Consider the following 25,943-nt stretch of genomic DNA (forward strand, 5'->3'; position numbering starts at 1 on the left):
TTATTCGATCCTCAACACAAGAAGACATAACAATACAAGACACATACAGATTAGGAATGAAAAAAGGGACAATCGAGAAAAGTGTGTACAGTAGTGGAACATTGCTAGTTGAACAGTCGATTTGGGGATTCCTGGCTTTTTCAATGAGTTAAATTCCTTTTGTCCTGTTTAGTTCTGGGAGTATTGACTGGTAGCACTGAGAGAGTCCTTGTTCTGTTACTGCTGCCTAATTGACCTCGAACACAGACTGAGTGCCTGTTTTAACTGCACCACAAAGGTTGATGAGAGGTTGGTTTTTCAACTGAGACCTTCCCAACCCATTAAATTCAGTCAGTATTAAGTTAGGGAGGTTTTGCTAAAAGGCATGCAAAAGAATTCATGACTTGGAGGTGCTGGTGTTGGACTGGGGTGTACCATGTTTAAAGAATCACACAATTCCGGATTAGTGGTGCTGGAAGAGCACAGCAGTTCAGGCAGCATCCAAGGAGCTTTGAAATCGAAGTTTTTACCGAAAAAAATCACACAACCCACACAGCGGTTGAGAAACCAACCTCGCGTCACCCCTGTGGGGCAGATAAAACAGGCACATATTCTGTGTTCGAGGCCAATTAGGCTTTGAAAGAACTGAAACCAACATGGTCATTCTAAAAAATGAGAGACTTAACAAATAATCCAGATCTTTTTCAATATATAATTTCAGTTACAATCACACTGTAAACGTTTGCTATAAGTTCTGAGTCTTACAATCTTATACTCCACAACCTTCTGATGAAGGAGTAGTGCTCCAAAAGCTAGTGCTTCCAAGTAAACCTGTTGGACTATAACCTGGTGTTGTGTGATTTTTAAAAGAATTCATAGAATCCCAGCAGTGTGAAAACAGGCCATGTGGTCTGACAAGACCACATCAACACTCTGAAGAATAACCCACCCAGACCCCTTCCCTTAACTGAAGCCCCGAACCTACACATTCCTATGAATTATGGGCAATTTTAACATGGCCAATTCATTCTAACCTGCACATCCTTGGACTGAGGGAGGAAACCAACAGAGACACAGGGAGAACTTGCAAATTCTACAGGCAGTCACCCAAGGCTGGAACTGAACCTAGATGCCTGGCGCTGTGACACAGCAGTGCTAACCACTGAGCCACTGGAATACAATGAATAGTTTCCTTATTTTCGGAAATATATACTGACGTTGGAGCAGCCAGAGAAGGTTCACTGGCTGGTAACAGGTATGGAGGGACTGTCTTTAAAATAATCAGAACAAGTTGATGAGGTTGGGTAGTACATTTAGAGTCATAGAGATGTACAGCATAGTCCAACGTGTCCATGCCAACCAGATATCCCAACCCAATCTAGTCCCACCTGCCAGCACCTGGCCCATATCCCTCTGAACCCTTCCTATTCATATACCCATCCAAATGCCTTTTAAGTGTTACAATTGTACCAGTCTCCACCACTTCCCCTGGCAGCTCATTCCATACACATACCACCCTCTGTGTGAAAAAGTTGCCCTTTAGGTCTCTTTTATATCTTTCCCCTCTCACCCTAAACCTATGCCCCTCTAGTTCTGGACTCCCCCACCCTAAGGAAAAGACTTTGTCTATTTATCCTATCCATGCCCCTCATGATTTTATAAACCTCTATAAGGTCACCCCTCAGTCTCCAACGCTCCAGGGAAAACAGCCCCAGCCTATTCAACCTCTTCCCTATAGCTCAAATCCTGCCAACATCCTTGTTGGAATTTAGAATGTGAGGGAACCTTGTAGCAACGTAAAAGATTCTTAGGGGACTAGACAGGGTAAAGACAGAAAAGTTGCTTCCCTCCTCAGAGAGTCCCAGACCAGAGGGCACCTTCTCACAATAAGGGGTTGGTCACTTAAGGCAGGGATGAGGTGGAATTTCTTCTCTCAGAGTGTTGTCAATCTGTAGAATTCTTTACCACAGACGGCTGTTGAGGCTAAGTCATTAAGCAGAGATTGACAGACTTTTAAAGGAAGCAAGGGTTGTTGGGAAATCGCAGGAAAGTGAAGTTGAGGAATAGCAAGTCAACCAATGACCAAACACACTCAATGGGCTGAATGGCCTTCTTGTGCTCCTAGCTCCTATAATCTAACCAGCACACCTTCTTCCACTAACGCACACTGACCAGGCTTGCAGCCAGTTTTAACCCTTTCTTTCATATAATCCTGGAAGGGCACCAAATATGTCTGTAAGAGGTGGCCTTCAGTGTGGGATGGGGGTGTGTGGGAGAGGGCAGAGGGGTGAGATAGATCCCACTCCCTCCCTTCCTACTACAAGTTGCCCTAACACTCTGCAGGCGTGATATTCTATGACTCACATACAGGGCTTTGTCACACAGTTACTGAACGTACATTCAGAGTCCTTTGTTGTTGGCTCTCACAGGCTTCCTTCTATAGAAGAAAAAAATGTGGAATTAAAAGCTCATCGGACATCAGGGTTTTAGTCGATTGTCATGACAACGTACGGGCTGTTTGCTTCTTGAAAGAATGAACAATTCAGAGTCAGGCAGTCCCAAAGTTACAGCTTTCCAAGCTGTTTTGCAGGAAGCCCAGTTGTGTACAACAAGCTCCCAACAACAACACATCAAACAGCGACCAGTCAAACTACGTGTGAGTTTTGGTTGAGGAATAATTAAGGGACAGACAGTGGTGTGATAGTGTTATCACCAGATTTAGCAATGCAGAGGGCCAGGCTAATGCCACAGGTCCAAATCCTGGTGGAATTAAAATTCAGTCAATAACTCTGAAAAGTAAAACTAACATCAGTAATAGAACAAAGAACAAAGGAAATTACAGCCCAGGAACAGGCCCTCTAGCCCTCCAAGCCTCCGCTGATCCAGATCCTCAATCTAAACCTGTCACCGATTTTCTAAGGCTCTGTATCCCTCTGTCCCCTGCCCATTCATTTATCTGCGTAGATACATCTTAAATGACACCATTGTTCCTGCCTCTACCACCTCTGCTGGCAATGCCTTCCAGGCCCCCACCATCCTCTGCGTAAAGACCTTACCAATATATGTCCATTAAACCTTTCCCCTCTCACCTTGAACTCGTGACCCCTAGTAATTGAGTCCCCCACTCTGGGAAAAAGCTTCTTGCTATCCACCTAATGGCACCTAAGTTGCTGTCATTGATTGCTATAAAATCCTACATGGTACACTGAGGGGAAAGAAACTCTCCCATCTTTCTTTGGCCGGATTGCTGAACCTCAGCAATATGGGTCACTCTTAATTACCGTCTGACATATTGCAGTCCAAGGAAACTGGAGATGGTCAACTCATGCCCCACAAGTGATTGAAAAACAAATCCAGGATTCAAATGTTTGGAACAAGCAAAAATGACAGAAAGTGCTGGAGAAACTCAAAGGAGAAGAAAGCAACAGAAATAACACTTTGAATCCAATAACCCTGGGTCAGAACTGAGTTTCTCCAGCGGTTCTGATTTGTTTCAGAGCTCCAGCATGTACAGGTCTTTGCGAGGTTTGAGAAGATTTGTTTTAATATTTTTAAGACATTTGTAGAAAGACTATCAAATCTTCGGTGGCATTGGACTGAGGTGAGGGAGATTCAAGGATGAACATGAGACTTGAACACTGCCTTCTCACTGCAAAACAGGAAGAAGATGAACATAGGGACAGGAGTAGGCCATTCAGCCCCTTCAGCCTGTTCTGACATTCATGTGGCCGAACTCCATATACTGCCTTTGATCCATATCCTTTAGTGCCTTTGCTTAACAAAAAATGATCTGTCTGAGATTTAAAATTAGCAATCGATCCAACATCCACTGCCATTGTGGAAGAGAGTTCCAAACATCTACCACCTTTTGTGTGTCCTAATGTCTTTCCTAAAAGCTCTGGTCCTGATTCTCAGACTATGCCCCTAGTTCTAGAATCCCTAACCTGTGGAAATAGTTTCGCTTTATCTACTCTGTCTTTCCCTATTAATATCTTGAAGCTTTTTCTCAGATAATTCCTTAACCTTTTACAATCTGGAGAAAACAGGCCTAATTTAGATAATCACTCCACATAACTTAATCCAGCTTTAACCTACTACAGCAACTCCAAAAATCAGAATGCTTATGCCACCGCATAGTTTCAGTGATTCCAGTGAGACTAAAAGGGTGCTGATAAGATAGACAATGGGGAGGCCCTCAGGCAGATTACCAAAGGGGTTTACGTGGGTTTATCACAGGAGCTGGACAGTGGCACTGTCACTGCTGTACCAAAGGAATGCCCGCTTCCAGCTGAGACATTAAAACCATAAGCCCGCCTGCTCTCTCTCAGCTGGATGGCACTGCCCTGAAGGACATGAAAGCAGACTTCACCCAAGTGCCCTCCCTGACCAGTATTTATCCCATAACTAACAGCGCCAGCATGAAGCAAATGAGCTGCCGATTTTGGCATTGCCAGTGTGATCTGCTGTTCACCAGAAAAGGGCCAACAATGTAATTAAGGCTGTACTTTCAAAACAACGTCATAGAAATATGGAAACCAGGAGCTGGAATAGGCCATTTGGCCCTTCAAGCCTGTTCTGCCATTCATTATGATCATCTGAGTCCATCCTGCTTTTTATTAGCTTTGGGATGTTCTCAGATTGAGAAAGAAACTATGAAAGTGCAAACTCTGGGGGGAGTGGGGTGGGGAGTTTGAAAAAGAAATAAATATGTGTGAAGTGTAAGATGTGACTGAGGTCGCCAACAGGGTGAGCATACCAAGGTATTTAGAGAATGCTTGTCCAGACACTCAGACTGGAAATGAAACAATGCTTTGTCTGAACAGAAGGTATGTCACAACACCCGAATTGTGAATGTGGGACAACAGGCTGTACATAGCCATTGTTCCCCTCCAGGGACTGACCTGCCATTGACATTACAATAACCTGCTCACCAGCCCTCAGTTTCATTCACTGTTAGCAACCAGCGTTGTGTTTTAAGTTATATAATTCCCTCCATTTGTTAAAATTCATTCATGGCATCTCGGGCCAGGCCAACATTTATTGCCCATCCCTAATTGTCCTGAGGGCCGTTAAGTGTCAACCACATTGCCCTGAAGCAACATGTAGGCCAGACCAGGTAAGGATGACAGTTTCCTTCCCTGAAGGACGTTAGTGAATCAGCTGGGCTTTTCGGACAATCAGCAATGGATTCATGGTCATCACTGGACACTAAATTCCTGATGTTTATTGAATTCAAATTCCACCATCTACCGGGGCAGGATTTACAAGTGGGTCCCCCGAACATGACCTAGGTCTCTGCATTCATAGGCCAGTGATAATACCACTAGGTCATTGCCTCCTAACACCTTGCCGAATCTCCTCCAAGACACTCCTTATACCCTACCTCTTTGACAGCCTTTGGTTACAGCTCCTAATGTCTCTTTACGTGACGTGGTGTGTTTTATTCCAATGACATCCCTACAAAGGGCCTTGAGCAATGTTCACACTATATGTTGTCAATCCCTCTAATTGCTTAACCATTATGTGGAGGTGGCAAGTGCTGACTGGGGCGGAGAGGCACAATACTTGATAATTGTGTTCATCCTTTCGTGAGGTTAAAGCACTTGTGGAAAACAGGATGTGAGAAAGTCCTTGGGACAGATTACCACAGGGAGTTTTCCCGAGTCAAAATGCAGGTTCAACAAGAGTAATTTGTGCTGATGGAGCAGAAGGTTCTCACGGCCAGAAAACCCTCTGGGTTCAGAGTTCACAGAGACAGCATTCCGAACTGCAATGAAAGGACACATCCAAAAAGCACCCTCTCCGTTCACTCCAACTTCCATTCAAATCTTGTTTTTGACATTCCAAAGGGACATTTCGCACGAATATTATGGAATGAAAATCTGCACTCCATCACATAATGAGTGATAAAGTGGGAAAAATGAAGAGAGAGAGAGAGAGAGAGAGGGAAGTGGAGAAGGTGCCCTAAGATCCACCTTCCCTCCCCGAGCTTGGGACACGGGATCGAGGCTGAAGGAATGGCTGCTCACAGTGTGGTTAGCACTGACACCAGCAAGATCCCAGCACACCAGCTTTACAAATGGATTTATCATCTTTTCCATCATAAATTAGCCACCCGTTATGATAAGATTCCCTTCTAACCGTTACCATGGAGGACCAGGTAGGCTCACAAAGGCTGGGCCCGTTAAATTTGCATTTTACGGGAAAAGTTGTTCTATTTCTGGAATCTCCTGGATCAGGTCAAGTCAGCAAGTGTGAACCTGTAACTCTGATTGATCATTAACTTTGTTCTTTGATAACAGCTTGTGGCTGCTATTCCTTGCTGTTAATTTGAATGAAATATTGAATACGGCTGGAAACTCTAGTGAGGAATTTAAAGACTAACCTGGGGGCCACGAGGTGGGGGATGAGGAAAGTAACACCAGACTGGAACAGGGAGAGGCGTGGCTGAATGCTCAGTAAGGGAACAACATCATTCTTCCCCAGAGTCATAGAGTCATACCGCAGAGAAACAGAGCCTTCGGTCTAACTCGTCCATGCTGACTAAAGATCCTAAATTAATCTAGTCCCATTCACCTGCATTTGGCCCATATCCCTCTCAGCCCTTCTTATTCATACACCCATCCAGTTGCCTTTTAAATGCTGTAATTTTCCCAGCATCCATCACTTCCTCTGGCAGCTCATTCCACACATGCATCACCCTCTGTGTGAAAACATTGCCCCTTAGGTCCCTGTTAAATCTTTCCCCTCTCACCCTAAACCTATGCTCTCTAGTTCTGGACTCCCCCCAAACTGGGGGGAAAAAACCCTTGGGTATTCACCCTATCCATGCCCCTCATGATTTGATAAACCTCTATAAGGTTACCCCTCAATCTCCTGTCCATGAAAAAAAACCAAGTCAATCTAACTTCTCCTTATAGCTCAAATCCTCCAGTCTGAGCAACACCCTTGTCAATCTTTTCTGCACCCTTTCCAGTTTAACAATGTTAAAAATCACACAACACCAGGTTATAGTCCGACAGGTTTATTTGGAAGCCTCTAGCTTTCAGATCGCTGCTGCTTCATCAGGTGGTTGTTACAGCCTTCTTACAGCAGAGTGACCAGAATTGTATGCAGAACACTAAAAGTAATCCCACCATAGTCTTGGAGAGTTACAATATAACGTCCCAAATCCTATACTCAATGTGATGACCAATAGAGGCAACTCCCACAATCTGGAGATTTCTCCAAACTCATCTTTGTAAACATGCAGCGATTAGCTTCGAAAGCTGCTGACTGAATCATTGAACTTCAGTCACATACTTCCTTGGAAAATCTGTCTTTTAGTTTGCTGCTCAGAATTATGCCTTTGTTCCAAAATGGCACCTTCTCAGATCTGGAAATTAAAACATGTCTAGAATAAAATGGAACAGATATTTACTGTCACTTTTGTTTTGCATGAAAAACACAGTGAAAACTTTTATAAGTCACCACACCATCGCACCTGTATTAATAACAGAAGTCATACATAATAGTAAATAGAGTAAAATTCAGACAAAGTTTATCACAATGGTTATCACAAGCAGTACAATGGTTAGCATGGCTGCCTCACACACCAGGGACCTGGGTTCGGTTCCAGCCTTGGGTGACTGTCTGTGTGGAGTTTGCGTATTCTCACCGTGTCTGTCTGGGTTTCCTTCGGTTGCTCTGTTTGCACCCTCAGTCCAAAGATGTTCAGGTTAGGTGGATTGGCAATATTAAATTTCCCAGTGTTCAGGGATGTGCAGGCTAGGTGGGTTAGCCATGTGAGATATAGGGTAGGGGGATGGATCAGTGTGGGAAACTCTTTGGAGGATTGGTTGGGCCGAATGGCCTGTTTCCACACTGTTGGGTTCTATAATTCACAGTTTTCACTTCTTGGACCCTGGCCTCAGGGATAGCCGATTAAGGAACAATGGAATACCCTGACGATGCAACCAAGACGAAACCGCAATGACAGGCTACTGGAAAACTGGGCCGGAAGATCCTGCCAAAGGAGACTATTGTGTCAGGCAACTGGAAGCCACCTTGAAGTTGGGCCTGGAGAAGCCTGCTGTTCCCCATCTGACATTTGTCCAGGTGCTGCTGCTGATCCAGCCTCTCTTTCTAGCCAATGTTTCCACTCCTTCAGGCACCCGGGCCTAGCTGTGGACCTGAAGCCTCATACTGGATTAGTGGTGCTGGAAGAGCACAGCAGTTCAGGCAGCATCCAACGAGCAGCGAAATCAACGTTTCGGGCAAAAGCCCTTCATATTTGATTTTCAGCATCTGCAGTCATTGTTTTTACCGACCTGAAGCCTCAGCCCAGCTTGAGAGTCTGGGCCCGGGGGAGTCACCTGAACCTTGCTTGATTGAAGTCTCTACCAGTTTTTAATGAAGTTTTCTAAACATTACAATGCACTGTGAACATGCATCTCTCAAACATCACGAGACGGAAAGTTCTGTGTCTGTACCTTGCAGTGGCAAACTTATTGGAACTGAAACCTGAAAGGGTTCAGAAAACATTTACAAGGATGTTGCCAGGATTGGAGGATTGGAGGATCTGAATAGGCTGGGGCTGTTTTCCCTGGAGCGTTGGAGGCTGAGGGGTGATCTTATAGAGGTTTATAAAATCATGAGGGACATGGATAGGATAAATAGACTAGGGTGATGGCATCCAGAACTAGATGGCATAGGTTTTGGTGAGAGGGGAAAGATATGAAAGGGACCAAAGTGACAACGTTTTCACACAGAGGGGATTGCATGTCTGGAATGAGCTGCCAGAGAAAGTGGTGGAGGCTGGTACAATTACAACATTTAAAAGGCATCTGGATGGGTATATGAATAGGAAGGGTTTGGAGGGATATGGGCTGCGTGCTGGCAAATGGGACTAGATTAATTTAGGATATCTGGTCGGTATGGAAGAGTTGGACCGAAGGGTCAGTTTCCATGCTGTACATCTCTATGATCAGAATATGCCACAGCAAAGATTGTGTAAAAACAATTACTGCAGATGCTGGAAACCACATTTTGGATTAGTCGTGTTGGAAGAGCACAACAGTTTAGGCAGCATCCGAGGAGCAGCAAAATCGACGTTTCGGGCAAAAGCCCAGGGCTTTTGCCCGAAACGCCGATTTCGCTGCTCCTCAGATGCTGCCTGAACTACTGTGCTCTTCCAGCACCACTAATCCAAAAACAGCAAAGATTGTGGTTAAGTCAGTAATGGTTAGGATATTGAGCCCATCCTCACACAGCAATCATTTAGTGGCCATGAGTTGGCAAAATGAGTTAAACGAGCAAGCAGAAGAGCCAAGAGTCCCCCCACAAAGAGCAAGTAGGTCATGGCCAGGAAATGCCAACAGACCCATTCCCCAGTCAGTGCCTTCGGCTATAGGGTAACCTGCAGTATGTTTAACTAGATTTGTTCCCACTGGGAAAGCACTTCTTACACTCCCTGTTACAGTGTGGTTGGCTCTCCTTGGGGCAGCACCTTCAAATCTCAGCTACAGTGTGCCTTTAATGTAATAACATGTCCCGTGCTGTTTCACAGGTTTGTGATTGATAAATATTTGTAGGTTTGGGAAGAAGCATCTTTAAAAGGAGAGGAGAGTCGAGGAAATGAAAGTGTTCATTTGTTGTAACATCATGAAATGGAACTATTATGGAACTTACTATGATAAAGATTACCGGTGTGGCTGCTTTTTGTGAACATCCATAACTTCAGGCTGACATTGAACCCAACCTTCATGGTTCATACTGTTTGTTGAGTCAAATGCGGGGTCGGGCAAACTAGAGGCTTGCAATTTTTCCATGCTTTGTACTTTTTAAAGAGAATCTAAAGAAGGGCTGATTCACAAGAAATTTATAATTGAGTAAATTTTATGTCTGGATCCACAGTGTGAATTTGCGATGGATGGTTTAAGTATTACAAGCCTTTATTTCTGATATCCGAGATCTGAAGCACAAAACTATTGCGTTGATACATGAAACCCATGGCCATGGTCTCAGCCTCTCTCTGTCTCTCCATCTCTGTAACTTACTGCAGTCCAACAGCCATCTGAAGTCTCTGTCCCTCTCCTTATGGTCCTTAAGTGATGAAATTTCCTCAATGGAGTTTTCTGAGGGTCTAACTAGTAGAATAGATGAGCACGAATGGATGTGCTGTACTTGGATTAACCAAACCTTTATTTAAGGTCCTTCATTAGAGGCTAGTGGGCAAAATTAAAACACATGGGATGAGGTGTAATATATCGATTGAGAATTGATTGACCATCAGGGAACGGAGAATGAGAATTAGTGGTTTTTTTTCAAATGGCAGACAGTGACTTGTGGGTACCACAAGGATCAGTGCTTGGGGTCACAGCCATTCATAATGTATATAAATGATCTAGATAAGGGAGTCAAATACAACATTTCCAAGTTGGTTACTAACTGAAAATCAGGTGGGATTGTGAGTTCTGAGGACAATACAAGGAGGTTTCAAGCTGATATAGACAATTTGAGTGAGTGAGCAAACACATGGCAGATGCAGTACAATCTGACTGATTGTGACGTTATACACTTCAGTGTGAAAAACAGAAAGGAAGTGTATTATTTGAATGGTGATACATTGGGAAGTGCGGGTGTACAAAAGGGTCTTGGTGGCCCTGTACACAAGGCAATGAAAGTTGACAGGCAGGTCCAGCAAGCAATTAGCAAGGCAAATGGGGCATTGGTCTTCAGTGCAAGAGAAGCTGAGATGTCCTACCGCAGTTATATAGGTGCTTGATGAGAGCACACCCAGAGTGTTATGTGGAAGTTTGGGACGGAAGGATACACTAACTCATAGAGGGAACGCAGCAAAGGTTTAGGAGGCTGATTCTGGGGATGGCAGGACTGTCCTGTGAGGACAGTGTCCTCTGTTTCAACTGGGCTCCTATACTCACTAGACTTTAGAAGGATCTGATTGAAACATATACAATTCTAATCGGGCTAAACAGGTTAGATGTAAGGTTGGTTTCCCTGGTTGGGAACAAGGAGAACATTCTCAGGATATAAGGTAGACCATTTAGGACTGAGATGAGGAAACACTCAGAGGTAATGAGCGTGTGGAATTCTCTACCACGGAAGTGCAGGGAAATGGGGATGGACATTTTGGTCAACATGGACCAGTTTGGGCCAAAGGGCCTGCTTCCATGCTGTAGGACTCTATGACGCTAAGTCTCAGAAGGAAGTAATGTCATTGAATGTATTTAAGAAAGGGGAACTTTAGATTTTAAGTGCATCAAGGGGGATGGAGAATGAAATGGGAAAATGGCATTGAGTGATAGGATTAGCCATGGTCAGACACAGAATGGTCTGTTGCTGCTTCCTAGTGTTTCTGTTTCATTACATTCACCACCTCATGGAGGGGAAGAAGGAAACTATTAAGCCTTTCTTCTTGGTAGGTGTGGGTTGTCCAGGGTTTGCTGTCATAATATGCTAAGGATACAGGGTTCGTAAACAGTGAATAAATAAAACTCAGCTACTCTGTGGGGCTGCAGAAAGTGAGGACTGCATTCTTGATGAAGAGCTTATGCTCGAAACGTGGATGCTTCTGCTCCTCAGATGCTGCCTGACCGGCCGTGCTTTTCCAGCATCCCACTTTTCTACCTTGTGGTGTAACCAATTGATATTCCCTTCTTTTTGTCTCCTTACCTCACTAAGCTGTTCCCAGCTGATGTTATTACCAGGAAAATCAGGTCCCTGACTGAAACTGGCTTGAAAGATCTTACTTGGATTTGTTTTGTTCTTAATGAAGTGGTTTCTCACTGAAACATTAACTTTAATGCTGCTAATTTTATTTTTAATGATACAGCTGAAGTTTATTGAAAAAAGTAAAGTGAAAATAAAATAAACTGAACCATTCACTATTAGTAAAAATTCAAAGATTTTTAAACACACCGTAATAATATAATCACATTAATTCCAAAATATTCCACTATAAACTGTAACAACTTCTGTGCAGCCCCCAAAACACCTTGGTATTGTACCCAATAAATTACTCATACATTCCTCACACAAGATTCTCTTTATCTATCACTTCAGGAGCTTGAATTTACTTGTAACTTTAACCTTTAGATTGGAATCACAGATAAAAGTGATAACTTCTTCCTAGAGCTAATATACACCTGAACTTCAATTTACCCACCTTTAAGTAATCGCTTCAGGGTTTTGTTCTAACCCTTCTGGTCCAGGGTTCACAAGGTGCTGCATTTTGGAAAAGCAAATCAGAGCAGAACTTATACACTTAATGTAAAGTCCTGGGGAGTGTTGCTGAACAAAGAGGCCGTGGAGAGCAGATTTATAGTTCCTTGAAAGTAAAGTTGCAGGTACATAGGATACTGAAGGCATTTGGTTATGCTTTCCTTTATTGGTCAGAGTATTAAGTACAGGAGTTGGGAGGTCATATTGTGGCTGTACAGGACATTGGTGAGGCCACTTTTGGAATATTGCATGCAACTCTGGTCTCCGTCCTAACAGAAGGATGTTGTGAAACGTGAATGTGTTCATACAAAATTTGCGAGGACGTTGCCAGATTTGGAGGATTTGAGCTATCGGGAGAGGCTGAATAGGCTGGGGGGATAGTTTCCCTGGAGTGTCGAAGGCTGAGGGGTGACCTTATAGAGGTCTATAAAATCATGAGGGGCATGGATAAGATAAATAGAAAGGTTTTTTTCCCTGGGGTCGGGGAGTCCAGAACTAGAGGGCATAGGTTTTGGTTGAGAGGGGAAAATGTAAAAGGGACTTAACGGGCAACTTTTTCACACAGAGGGTTGTGCGTGTATGGAATGAGCTGCCAGAGGAAGTGGTGGAGGCTGGTACAATTGCAGCATTCAAAAGGCATCTGGATGGGTACATGAATAGGAAGGGTTTGGAGAGACATGGGCCAAGTGCTGGCAAATGGGACTAGAGTAGGTTAGGATATCTGGTTGACGTGGAAGAGTTGGACCGAAGGATCTGTTTCCGTGCTGTACGGCGCTAGACTCTGATTCTATGGTAACTTACTTCACCACATAGCTTCCGTTCTCAGGAGCATGGGTCTATCCAGTCATCCTGTTCCAGGACCTTTGTAGGACAGCCCAGTCAAAGTTAAAACTGAAAACAAAAACCCCATTCTCTAAATTATGGATCTCTGCCTTAAGCTTTAAAAAAAAAATCCCCAGATGTTTATAACAAACCTTGAAGCTCATGGCTTGCAAAAGAATCAAAAATAAACTAAAGTGCATAAAATCCATTTTCTCTAAACCAATCCTCAAAAAGATATTGTTTTAAAAATCATCAAGGCTGCAGAAATGCATCCAACACACAGAAACTAGACCCAGACTTACAATAAATAGTATTGATTTGTTTACATTCTAAAGGGAAATGCATCCTGTTATGAGTCCTTGTTTTATTTCTCTGCTGTCACTCAGGATGGCCATTTTCTTGTATCCACAGTTTCAGCCACAAATTCAGACTTGCACCAATGTTATTGATGGGTGTAACTGGAACTTGGAAGTATCGGTCCTGTCTGAAGAGCAGGAAGAAATCAGATCCGCCCATCCACTGTTGAGTCACTAGAATTGCATGAGATGGAGCATTATTAACAGCAATGCAGAAACAGTCATTAACCTGAGATGATTCACTTCAGTTCCACTATCCGTCTATGTATGTGTGATATGTGTGTGTCTGTCTACGAGTGGTGTATTTTAGTTTTATGTATCTGTGTGTATGTGTGCATGAAACTATTTGTGTCTCCATATCTTTAATCAATTCCATTCTTGTCTCAGCTCATCTATCCTGCCGTTAAGACTCAGCTATTTCAGCAAATTCCTGGCTGGTCTCCGAGATTTAACCCTTCATAAACGTGAAGCCAACACAAACACTGCAGCTTAATCACAGTAAAGCCTGTTCCCTGCACTGCTTCCCTTTCAAACCTCCCTTCAATTTTAAAATTCTTTTTCCCACCTTCATATCCTCCCCACCTTTATAAAACCCACCTGGTTTCGCAACCCTCTGAGCTATCAGTATTCCTCTAATCCTGGCTTCCTCGGGATCTGAGTGTGATTGCTCTAGCCTTGGTGGCCGTGTCCTAGTCTAGTCCCTCTTTTTCCTCCTTAAAAGATCATTCTTTCACCAAGCAATAGGCCGACGGTTGACCTATCCCGTTGTGAGACCTGGTGTCAGATTCTGCTTTGGAATGAGGCTGAACGTATTGCGGGCCATTGAACAGGAACAGGAGTCATAGAGTGATCAAGATTTACAGCATGGAAACAGGCCTTTCGGCCCAACATGTCCTTGCCACCCAGCTTTCACAATTTAAACTAGTCCCATTTGCCTGTATACTGGATTAGTGGTGCTGGAAGAGCACAGCAGTTCAGGCAGCATCCAACGAGCAGCGAAATCAACGTTTCGGGCAAAAGCCCTTCATCAGGAATAAAGGCAGTGAGCCTGAAGCGTGGAGAGATAAGCTAGAGGAGGGTGGGGGTGGGGAGAGAGTAGCATAGAGTACAATGGGTGAGTGGGGGAGGGGATGAAGGTGATAGGTCAAGGAGGAGAGGGTGGAGTGGATAGGTGGAAAAGAAGATAGGCAGGTCGGACAAGTCAAGGAGTCAGTTACTGAGCTGGAAGTTTGAAACTAGGATGAGGTGGGGGAAGGGGAAATGAGGAAGCTGTTGAAGTCCACATTGATGTGTTTGGTCTATACCTGTCCAAAACATGTACCTGTCCAAATGTTTCTTAAATGACAAAATTGTACTTGCTTCCACCATTATCTCTGGCAGCCTCTCACCACCCTGTGTGTGAAAACATTGTCCCTCTGGGCCCTTTTGGATCTCTCCCCTCTCCCCTCTAGTCTTAGATTCCCCTTCCATGGGGAAAGCCTGTTGGCTATCTGCCTTATCTACACCTCTCATGATTTTACAAAGGTCTCTATCAATCACCCCCCAACCCCCCACCCCAGGTCTCTCACATGCCTGGGGGAAAATGCCTCAGCCTATCCAGACTCTCCTTATAACTTCGACCTTCCAGACCAGGTAGGAGTCTGTTAAATCTTTTCTGCACTCTTGTCTAGTTTAATAATAGCCTTTCTGTAATAGGGTGGCCAGAACTGTGGCCTCACCAATGTCTTGTACAGCTGCAATGAGATGTCCCACCTCCCATACTGAATACTCTGAATGAGGAAAGCAACCATACCTACAGCCGCCTTCACTGCCCTGTTTACCTGTGACTCCACTTACAACGGATTATGAACCTGTCCCCCAAGATCTCTTTATTCTAGGATGAGGCCATCCAGCCCCATAAGCTGCTTCACAGTTCAACAGGATCATGAACAGGAGTGAATCGGGCAACAAAAAGACTTTCAGAGATTTACAGAGATTTGTATTGCAAATTCTTTGCAGGACAACATCACCCATTTCCTCCTTTTCCTTTCGGATCCTTTCCCTATCCAAAAGCTAATCCCTAACTGAGATGAACAAAGTTTAGCAAGCCCCTGAATGACACACACTGCAGGAACCAGAAAGGGAATGGTAAACCAAAGAGTGTAAAATAAAGGAGTGAACAGGAACAAAACTGTGATTGAGGGGGAGATCAGGCAGCCCAGAGCCTGCCATGCCCACCTATCCCAGAATGCTTTGAGGCTACCAAACGCCCTCTCGCCAAGGACCTGCCAAGACATACAAGTGACTGGGGCAGAAAGCAGGGCTCAGGAACAATGACCCCTTCCACAACCCACTGCCTGAACCTGTTAATGATCCCTCACCAGATCCTGAACTCAAAGCTCTCTTAAAAACACAAGCCTAATTAAATCTGGCCCTCCTGTCTCAGAGGTAGGGACACTACCATAGATGTGGGATAGTTTTTGCTCCATTCACAACCCACCCATGAGAATGTGCACCCATTATCCATCACTGTCAAATCGCAAATCACAGTGGGGTGGAAAGGGGAGATGAGGCACTTCACCCCCTTGCAGTGCTCATCTCTCTCTCTCTCTAAAAGTGTCACAGGTCATAGGATCATCCAGAGCCTTTTTGGCCCACCAGGTCTGTTTCTCCTCAAAAGGCAGTGGTTGCAGAATCTTTCAACAATTGCAAGGCAGAAGGCATTCAGCAATGCAGAATCATAAATTTCCTATAGTATGGAAACAGGCCATTGGCCCAACCAGTCCACACATCAACCCTCTGAAGAGTAACCCACCCAGTCCCACTACCTTATCCTATGTTCCCCAAATCCTGCACCTGACCAACCCATCCCTGTTCGCTACAGGCAATTTAGCATGGCCAATTCACCTGACCTGCACATCTTTGGATTGTGGGAGGAAACCGGAGCACCCAGAGGAAACCCACACAGACACGGGGAGAATGTGCAAACTCCACACAGATAGTCACCCGAGATTGGATTCGAACTTGGGTCTCTGGTGCGTTAAACACCGAGCCAGAGCTGCGGTTAAAATCTGCTTCCCCATGACGTTATTCAATGGTGGAGCAGCTCTTTGTTTGGATGGTTGTAGGGACACTGACTGTTCTTTTCGGGATGGAGTTCCAGGATAGTGAAGATATTGAATACAGTTCCAACTCAAGGTGGTGAGTGGCTTGGAGGGGATCTTGCAGGAGCTAGTCTTCCCCATGCACCTGCTACCCTTGGCCTTCTCGATGGAAGTGGGTTGTGGGTTTTGGAAAGTCCTGTCTAAGGAGCCTCGGTGAATGTCTGCAGTGCACCTTGTAGATCAGTCATTCTCAGTGGGGCCACGTACGGGCCCTGGCACATTTGAAGGGGGCCACAGACTAAAAATGGTGAGAAGGGGAACCCCAAAGGTTTATGGGGCCCTGGTAATGGAACCGATGAAATACCCAAGCAACAACCTTCACTGGAGTCAATCGTTTCCCTCCCACTTGTCAACACACCACTTGAATTCGGTGCCCCTGATAAATTAAATGCTAAAGCTCCTCCCACACAGCCTCACTCCAGAGTCAGTCAGGAATTAGACTGTACCGGGTCAATGTCATACAGACTTTAAAAATAATTTTGTCCAGTATGTTGCAAATGTTCAAGTTTTCTTGGTGTTCAATAGTCAATGATTTTCTGTCTGTCTGTTCGTGTTTTGTGTCCCTGTTTGAAAGGGGGGGGGGGCCTGGAACCTGAGAAGTGCTCCAATGGGTGGGGAGCGGCATGGCCAAAAACCAGTTGAGAATCGCTGTTGTAGGTAACAAACTGGTGGAGGGAGTGGATGCTTGTGGATGTAATGTTTTGTCCTGAATGGTGTCAAGTTACTTGAGTGTTGTTGAGGATGCAAGTGGGGAGTATTCCATCACACTCCTGACTTGTGCCTTGTAGGTGCTGGTCAGGCTTTGGAGAGTCAAGGAGGTGAGTTGCTTACTGGAAAACAGAAATCTGTATGCACTAATGGACCATTTGCTGTTTCGTGCCCCTTGTTATGTGTCTTGGCTGCTCCTTCTTTTCTGTGGAATAGTCACTGCATTGCAAAAATAATTGATGAATGTGGAGTTGAATATCCCACTCCGATACAGGTAGAACTTCACTTGAAATACAGAAAGGTGCATGGAGCATCGCTGAGGACTGCAGTTCAAAGATCACTTTTTGCAGTAATCGGGAATGTTTGCTCCTGGAGTATTCAGGCAGTCGCTGAGGTGAGGCCTACACAAGTTACTGAGCCTTGCAAAGTCAGTCAGAAACAATCGGGGCAGCCTGTGGCCTCTGAGAAGGCCAGAAACGATGGTGTCATCTTCCTGAAAAGCAGGCAGTGGTGACATTCATTCATCCACACAACACTCCTACCCCCTGGCTGGCCCAGATCTGGAAAGTGCTCAGGAAACTGCAATCGGTGCGCCCACAGTTTCACGAGCAGTGGGCCTCTGTTTACGCACCCCTCAGTACGGACACAGAAAGCTGCCTGTCCGGCCAGGAATGTTAACCTGGGTTAGCACCACAGAAGCTCCCAGTACTGCAGCAGCAAGCTGACACAGCAGTACTAAGGCACGGGGAGATCCTCCCCTTTTTGTCAGAGTTGACTCAGGATCGACGAACGCAATATGCTGCACTCTTCCACGAATTGATGGGTTTGTTCTACAAACTCCCTTTGTGATTTTGAACACTTCTATCCAATCATCGCTTCACCTCCTCTGCCCAGCTTCTCCAGTGTCTGAGGGTCCTGGCAATGCTCTGGGGTGTCTATACCACTCGTGGGTAGTGGTCATTCACATTCCTAGACCTGTTGGCACTGGGATCAATGGTACCAGCCCTGCTGGCACTCTAGCTGAGCCAGGGGACCCTGTAAACTGACCAGTCGTCAGCTGCTACCAGCTGGGAACAAGTGTTGAGTTCTGTTTCTTGTTGGCTCAGCTTGCTGCTAGCCCTACAATTCCCTCAGGTGGAAGCTAAGAACATATGGTGAGAGAACCATTCAGCCCGTTTGCACCTGCTACACCATTCAAGCAGATAATATTCTGGTTCAACACCATAACTTCCTGAAGTATCTCCCCATCGCTTAATCTTCCACACACCCTCAAATCTGTCTTCAGTATGCTGTCTGGAGAATTCCAGATCCTTTTGAGGAAGGATGTTTATCCTCATCTCATCCCTAAATGCTCGGTGCTGAGGTCGTGACCCTTCTGTTCTCTATCCCCTGGCAATGAGAATCATTTTCTCGGTATTGTCCCCACTGCCCAGTTCCTCATGGAGATGATGTATTTCAAATAGATCACCTCTCATTCTTCAACATTTTCAGAAATGCCAGCCAATTCTACCCAAATCTCTCTGTAAAACACAATCCCCTCATTCTCGGGGTCAGTCTAGTGATCCTTCAGGGACTCCCTTTTGGATAAATCTGTCCTGATTAAGTAAGGAGACTCAAAGTGCCCACAGCACACACAGCGTTTGCCGCTAAACAATACCATCCATTATTCCAGGAAGGTAGCCTCACCCTTTTGCTTCTCGTAAGAAGCTAACGCAGCGTTTTCCTTCCAGATCTCTCACAGTTCTGAGGAAAGAGGTGCTGCAAAAGGTGCTCATACTGTGCAGTGAGATGCAGCAGAGTTGCTCTCCGATGCACACAATGAGGTGTGGTTTGAAGGAAGTCCTGTGAGCTCACTTCACACTTCAGTAACATAGATGCATCATTGTCTATTTCTGGTTCACTTGGAAACAGCATAGACTTTTCTCGGTTCGTCGAAGAGATGTTGACCTCATTTTGACTGTCATTCTTTCCTCCAACATCTTGCTTCCTTCACAACCCCCCCATTCCCTTCCCCCCACATGCTCTGATGGGGGAAACCTCTCCAACTTCTCCCCTCCTCCCCAGAGGTGGCACTTTCATGACAAGATTAGAAAGTGAGACTTGACCAGTCAGAGTTTGACCACGCTTGATGGGTTGTTAGATAGTGATCAGATCCAGCCTGACACCAGCTGGGTGTTTTATCTATCAGCTCTCCATAGCAACTCTGACCAACTCATTCAACAACATGCACAAAGTGAACATTGCATGAGTTCAGTCCACAGTCATTATGAAGCTGTTAATATGATCACTATTTATTTTGAGGATCTTCTGTTTCCTTTCTGTATTTGAGGTGGGAATTTATCTTTCAGGAAAAGGTTTGCTTTTATGTAAGACCTTTTCCAAACCCACGGTCCCTCAAACACTCCATGGCCTGTTGGAGTGTGGGCAATAGAGCAGCCAATTTGCTGAAAGCAATCTCTCGCCAATAACAATGAAATAAACAGCGAGGCAATCAGTGTTTCAAAGGGACCACCCGGGAGGGTGGAAGGATATCATTAAGCTGGAGAGGATACAGAAGAGATTCACCAGGACGTTACAAGGAAGAATTATGGGGAGAGGTTGGGACTTTTTTTTCACTGGAGTGTAGGAGTTTGAGGGGTGACTTCATACTGGTTTATAAAAGCATTAAGGGTATAGAATGGCAGGCATCTTTTCCCTAGGGTGAGGGATTTCAAAACTAGGAGGCATCTTTTCCACACGAAAGGAGAAAGGTTTAAAATAGACACGTGGGGCAATATCTTTACACATGAGGGTGGTTGGTATGTCGAATGACCTTCCAGAGGAAGTGGTGGATGTGGGTACAGTTACAATGTACGTGAATAAGAGTTGTTTGGAGGGATAGGGGCCAAGTGCAGGCAGATGGGACTAGTTCAGTTTGGGATTACGGTCGGCATGGACTGGTTGGACCGAAGGGTCTGTTTCTATGCTGCATGGCTCTATGACTCTGTAACTGCAGGAGGAAGCACTTACAGTTTCAGCAATTAAAAGACATGAATATGAAAGAATTAGAGGGATATGGGCCAAGTACAGAAAAGTGGGACTGGTTTAGTTTGGGAACATGTTTGGTGCGAACAAGTTGGACTGAAGGGTCTGTTTCCGTGTGCTATGACTCTATGAAACTATGAATCTGTGACTCTATGGCAGATGAGTGTTGATTTTATATAAAAGGAATTAATTTTCACAAGATTAATTATTCGTTACATTACATTAGACTAGAGCAGATTAAGGTACTCAAAGGCAATAACCAACTGTTGTTTTATCCATTCACAAGAAGTAGGCATCACGAGCTAGACCAGCATGCATTGCCCACCCGTATTGAGAGTCAATCCATTGCTGTGCGTCTGGAGTCACAGGTACACCTGACTAGAGAAAGATGGCAGTTTCCTTCTCAAAAGGGCATCAGTGAAACAGTTGGGGCTTTCCCTGAACAATCGATTCATGGTCATTAGAGTCATAGAGTCATAGAGATGTACAGCATGGAAACAGACCCATTTGGTCCAACCCATCCATGCCAACCAGATATCCCAACCCATTCTAGTCCCACCTGCCAGCACACGGCCCATATCCCTCCAAACCCTTCCCATTCATATATCCATCCAAATGCCTCTTAAATGTTGCAATTGTACCAGCATCCATCACATCCTCTGGCAGCTCATTCCATACACATACCACCCTCTGTGTGAAAAAGTTGCCCCTTAGGTCTCTTTTATATCTTTCCCCTCTCACCCTAAACCTACGCATTCTCATTCTGGACTCCCTGACCCCAGGGAAAAGACTTTGCCTATTTACCCTATCCATGCCCGTCATAATTTTGTAAACCTCGATAAGGTCACCCCTCAGCCTCCGACGCTCCAGGGAAAACAGCCCCAGTCTTTTAAACCTCTCCCTGTAGCTCAGATCCTCCAACCCTGGCAACATCCTTGTAAATCTTTTCTGAATCTTCTCAAGTTTCACAACATCTTTCCAATAGGAAGGAGACCAGAATTGCATGCAATATTCCAACAGTGGCCTCACCAATGTCCTGTACAGCCGCAACATGACCTCCCAACTCCTGTACTCAATACTCTGACCAATAAAGGAAAGCATACCAAACGCCTTCTTCACTATCCTATCTGCCTGTGACTCCACTTTCAAGGAGCTATGAACATGCACTCCACGGTCTCTTTGTTCAGCAACACTCCCTAGGACCTTACCATTAAGTGTATAAGTCCTGCTAAGATTTGCTTTCCCAAAATGCAGCACCTCGCATTTATCTAAAGTAAACTCCATCTGCCACTTCTCAGCCCATTGGCCCATCTGGTCAAGACCCTGTTGTAATCTGAGGTAACCCTCTTCACTGTCCACTATACCTCCAATTTTGGTGTCATCTGCAAACTTATTAACTGTACCTCTTATGCTTGCATCCAAATCATTTATATAAATGACAAAACGTAGACGACCCAGCACCGATCCTTGTGGCACTCCACTGGTCACAGGCCTCCAGTCTGAAAAACAACCCTCCACCACCACCCTTTATCTTCTACTTTTGAGCCAGTTCTATCTCCAAATGGCTAGTTCTCCCTTTATTCCGTGAGATCTAACCTTGCTAATCAGTCTCCCATGGGGAACCTTGTCGAACGCCTTACTGAAGTCCATATAGATCACATCTACTGCTCTGCCCTCATCAAACTTCTTTGTTACTTCTTCAAAAAACTCAATCAAGTTTGTGAGACATGATTTCCCACGCACAAAGCCATGTTGATTATCCCTAATCAGTCCTTGCCTTTCCAAATACATGTACATCCTGTCCCTCAGGATTCCCTCCAACAACTTGCCCACCACCGAGGTCAGGCTCACTGGTCTATAGTTCCCTGGCTTGTCCTTACCACCCTTCTTAAACAATAGCACCACATTAGCCAACCTCCAGACTTCCGGCACCTCACCTGTGACTATCGATGATACAAATATCTCAGCAAGGGGCCCCAGCAATCACTTCCCTAGCTTCCCACAGAGTTCTCGTGTACACCTGATCAGGTCCTGGGGATATATCCACCTTTAACCGTTTCAAGACATCCAGCACTTCCTCCTCTGTAATCTGGACATTTTGCAAGATATCACCATCTATTTCCCTACAGTCTATATCTTCCATATCTTTTTCCACAGTAAATACTGATACAAAATATTCATTTAGTATCTCCCACATTTTCTGCGGCTCCACACAAAGGCCGCCTTGCTGATCTTTGAGGGGCCCTATTCTCTCCCGAGTTACCCTTTTATCCTTAATATATTTGTAAAAACCCTTTGGATTCTCCTTAATTCTATTTGCCAAAGCTATCTCATGTCCCCATTTTGCCCTCCTGATTTCCCTCTTAAGTATACTCCTACTGCCTTTATACTCTTCTAAGGATTCACTCGATCTATCCTGTCTATACCTGACATATGCTTCCTTCTTTTTCTTAAGCAAACCCTCAATTTCTTTAGTCATCCAGCATTCCCTATACCTACCAGCCTTCCCTTTCACCCTGACAGGAATATACTTTCTCTGGATTCTCGTTATCTCATTTCTGAAGGCTTCCCATTTTCCAGCCATCCCTTTACCTGCAAACATCTGCCCCCAGTCAGCTTTCGAAAGTTCTTGCCTAATACTGTCAAAATTGGCTTTTCTCCAATTTAGAACTTCAACTTTTAGATCTGGTCTATCCTTTTCCATCACTATTTTAAAACAAATAGAATTATGGTCACTGGCCCCAAAGTGCTCCCCCACTGACACCTCAGTCACCTGCCCTGCCTTATTTCCCAAGAGTAGGTCAAGTTTTGCACCTTCTCTCGTAGGTACATCAACATAATGAATCAGAAGATTGTCTTGTACACACTTAACAAATTCCTCTCCATCTAAACCCTGAACACTATGGCAGTCCCAGTCTATGTTTGGAAAGTTAAAATCCCCTACCATAACCACCCTATTATTCTTACAGATAGCTGAGATCTCCTTATAAATTTGTTTCTCAATTTCCCTCTGACTATTGGGGGATCTATAATACAATCCCAATAAGGTGATCATCCCTTTCTTATTTCTCATTTCCACCCAAATAACTTCCCTGAATGTATTTCTGGGAATATCCTCCCTCAGCACAGCTGTAATGCTATCCCTTATCAAAAATGCGACTCTCCCTCCTCACTTACCTCCCTTGCTATCCTTCCTGTAGCATTTGTATCAGATTAGATTACTTACAGCATGGAAACAGGCCCTTTGGCCCAACAAGTCCACACCGACCCTCTGAAGAGCAACTCACGCAGACCCATTCCTCTACATTTACCCCTTCACCTAACACTAGGGGCAATTTAGCATGGCCAATTCACCTGACCTGCACATTTTTGGACTATGGGAGGAAACCGGAGCACCCAGAGGAAACCCACGCAGACATGGGGAGAATGTGCAAACTCCACACAGAGGCAGGAATTGAACCTGGGTCTCTGGCGCTGTGAGGCAACAGTGCTAACCACTGTGCCACCGTGCCACCCCAATCCTGGAACATTAAGCTGCCAGTCCTGTCCATCCCTGAGCCATGTTTGTGTAATTGCTATGATATCCCAGTCCCATGTTCCTAACCATGCCCTGAGTTCATCTGCCTTCCCTGTTAGGCCCCTTTGCTTTGAAATAAATGCAGTTTAACTTATTAGTCCTACCTTTATTAGATTTTTAATTCTATATTTGTTCTTGAATTCAACCTCCACCAGCTGCCATGGCGGGAGTTGAGCCCAGGTCCTCCAGAACATTCCCTGGGTTTCTGGAGTAATGCTGCTGAACCATCACCTCCCTGAAGTGTGAGATTAAACGATAAATCATGTGATGAAAATCAGGACAAAAGGACAGGAAATCAAACGAGTGAAAGATAAATTGGAGAAGCCGGGACATGATAGATAGAATTCAACTATCTGTAGATAGATAAAGTGATGGAGACAAACGGCCAAGAATAATTCCAGAAGCACTGACATGAGCAGCATGTTGTTTCATTCAGGGTCGATGAACTCGCAATAGGGCACGAAGAGACAAGATGGGTGATGGGGTGCTCAACATGCGACTCCTGATGCCCTTTAAGGAGAGGTGACTGACCTTGACCTCCCCAAGAGTTGATTGACTGTGCCAGGTCCCTGGGCTGAATGGGACACTGCCCCTGACAGTCTGTGCCAAGATCCTAGTCTGATGTTGGATCCTGACCCTGACAGACTGTGCCAAGACCCCAAGGCTGAAGATTTAACTGAGGACCGCTCCCCTTCATCTTTGCACCTTCGTCCTTTGGCTAAAACATAATGCCCTGTGAATGCCACGTGAGGTGCTAGCACTTGGTGCATTGATATATCACAGAGTGGTCCACCCCCTTTGTGTGATCACCACTGACAACCACAATTGGCTTCCCCAGGGTTGGGAGTGCACAGCAGGTTGGAGGCGAAGCAAAAGTACTGTTAGCACTGGCTGAGGGAGCAAAGTGGGAAAAGGCAAGGCAAGTCAATCCAAAGTACTGTCCCCTATACGTAGGTCGGACATTTTTCCTGAGGATGGGAGGAGATTGGTATGTGAAGGATGCCCATGCTGTGGATGTGGGCACACTGCCCGTGGTACATTGAGATACTGGCTGAGAGTCTACGGCCGTGGACCAGAGGGGCCGTCAGTCAGCTGATGCTGTCTGGTACCTACATGTCAGGAATTCTCATCATCTCGTTCCTTGTGAGACAACCCACTGATATCAGACATCAGTTGAGCAAGGCTCCTCTGAGCCACCTCCTCTATATTTACATCTGTCCTGAAATAAGGAGACCAAAACTGCACAAGTATTTGACACGTGGCCTTTCCAACGCGCTGAGGAACCTAAGCACAGCTTCCTTCCTTTTCTTGTCACACCCCCCCGTATCGTTAGTGATTGGGGTTAGCATCTCATTAGCTTTCTCGGTTACGTGCTGTACCTGAAGACTCACTTTTTTTGTGACATGAGTCCGAGAACACCTTAAACCCCCTGGGATTCCACAGTCGTGCTCTGTTTAAGCAATCCTCCACGTTTATTCTTCCAGCCAAATTTAGCAACTTCACATCTTCTTACATGACGCACCATTTGTCAGATTTTTACCCACTCACTGAACTGAGCTATAAGTCTCACCCTCCTCGTGTCCTTGCACAGTACTTTCCTGACAATCTGAATGCCGTCCACATGCTTTCACCTGATCGAAATGGTTAAAAGGCTGAGAACCCCCCTCAAAGACTCTGTATCCGCTCTGTTTCCTCCCAGCCAGCCAGTTTTCCTTCTGTTGCTAAGATGCTGTGAGCTTTGGTTTTCGGCAACAGCTGGTGCTGTGACTAAACAAATACCTTCTACAAATCAAAGGAAAGGATACATCCACACTTCCTTTCCATAATGGATCTTACTCCTTCAAAGAACTCGAATGAATTGGTTAAACGTGATTTCCTCTCATGCAACCAATGGTTATCTTGAGTTTTATTTTCTAAATGTACAGCTATAATCTTTTTCATGTTTGATTCTAACATGTATCCCACAAAAGATTGTCAAGACGTTTGGATTATGGTTTCCTATTTCCAAATCCCCCCTTCGAGAACAGTTGGGTCATATTTGCTAGTTTCCCATCTTTCCCAGATTGAGGGAACTTTGGAAAATGAACATTAACTGGGTGGTATGGCTCAGTC

This window comes from Chiloscyllium punctatum, chromosome 30 (assembly GCF_047496795.1).
Source record: "Chiloscyllium punctatum isolate Juve2018m chromosome 30, sChiPun1.3, whole genome shotgun sequence".
NCBI lineage: Eukaryota > Metazoa > Chordata > Chondrichthyes > Orectolobiformes > Hemiscylliidae > Chiloscyllium > Chiloscyllium punctatum.